The sequence below is a fragment of the Opisthorchis viverrini genome (genome assembly GCF_000715545.1).
Source record: "Opisthorchis viverrini unplaced genomic scaffold opera_v5_14, whole genome shotgun sequence".
Taxonomy (NCBI): Eukaryota; Metazoa; Platyhelminthes; class Trematoda; order Opisthorchiida; family Opisthorchiidae; genus Opisthorchis; species Opisthorchis viverrini.
The window spans coordinates 1948288-1949848 of NW_008751670.1; positions in this window are offsets into that span (position 1 = coordinate 1948288).

Here is a 1561-nt window from a genome sequence, read left to right on the forward strand (position 1 = left end):
CAATACACGTGTCGTTACCACACTCCGGCCTTCTCCCTTGTTCCACCCGACCTGTGCGCATGTGTGCTGTGTATACTGTGTGGATTCATTAATACCAGTCCGTATATCTGCACATTTCAGAACTGACGTGTGCCGTCCTCTCGAACGTCGAATACCGCTGACTTCCTGACGTCCCACGCTACAGAAAAATAAGTGGTCGTACTTCGCTCGAATTTACGTACCAGATCTTCTTCGTGCATCGTCTCTAGGCGGCATGACGTCATTTACTCCCGCGGACAGTGTTGGTGGCCTGCCAATCCGTTTAAAGTAACGGGCTGTGCGTTCGATTCAGTTGAAGACTTCGTTACGACAAGAACATGAATAGGACATTCTGGATAGCCTAAACCGAGACCTACTTCATCGAGGCATTTTGAAGGCCGTTTAAGACAGCTGGATAACGATGGTGATGTTTTTGGAGGTTTAAAGTGTCTCGATTATTAGACAGCAGCTACTTTTCCCGTCTGCCAGCGACCCTCTTTAATCGCCTGGTTATTCACCTCAAGTACGGGAAGCAAGTCGTTAGGTAAAATCGAGTAGGCATTCATGCAAGTATCCTTGGTGGTTAATTGTATGCTACACGGAATCCCGCACCAAACCACTTTGAAGCTTCTACGGCCAATACGCCCGTTCCGGGTGCGGCTGGCCAGATGATCGGTCCATTTTCCAGCCCAGGATCACGTAGAGTTCTGATTGGCCGAAAGTGTGGACCTAATAGCCCGCCACGATCCGCCAAATGCCGTTGCCAATGCTGCGCCATGAAGGCGACGGAGTTTCCTGAATGTCGTTAACTTGTTCACTGTATACACGCCGCGTGATGCACCTTTGGTGGTATTTTCCAGCCCAGGATCACGTAGAGTTCTGATTGGCCGAAAGTGTGGACCTAATAGCCCGCCACGATCCGCCAAATGCCGTTGCCAATGCTGCGCCATGAAGGCGACGGAGTTTCCTGAATGTCGTTAACTTGTTCACTGTACACACGACGCGTGATGCACCTTTGGTGGTTTCTTTCGATAGAACTCTGGGTTGGAAAGTTAAACGCAGGGCGTGAGCTGAGGCATTGCCGTAATTACGCTACAAAGCCGGGATTGAGGAATGTTTGAAAAATAGCCCGGCGGTTGACCGTGATCGCCCGGCGATTATTCAATACGGTCGGAGTACTTTTAGAACCAAGGAGTACGGTGCTGCTCAAAAAGCACCTGGTATGCGCAGATGCATCAGGAGTGAGGCACTAATGCCCTAATACCTGCGTCCTCTGCCCGGGCTGGCCCCCTACAGCCAAGTAAGTCAGGCTGTTGAGTCATTGGCTCCGGGAAGGGTTTTTCAAAAATCCCAATTGGTGTATCGCGGTTGATACTCTTGAGTCAGAGGCTCAAGGTGCGGTACATCAACTAAACCCCTTTCGGCTTGGGCAAACGGGAAGTATCATTTGCCCTTGCAACTCTTCACTCACCGGCTTTCTCCCACACTCCCTCCATACTAATCGTACAATGCAGTGCAGTCATCATCATCATCACCATCATCA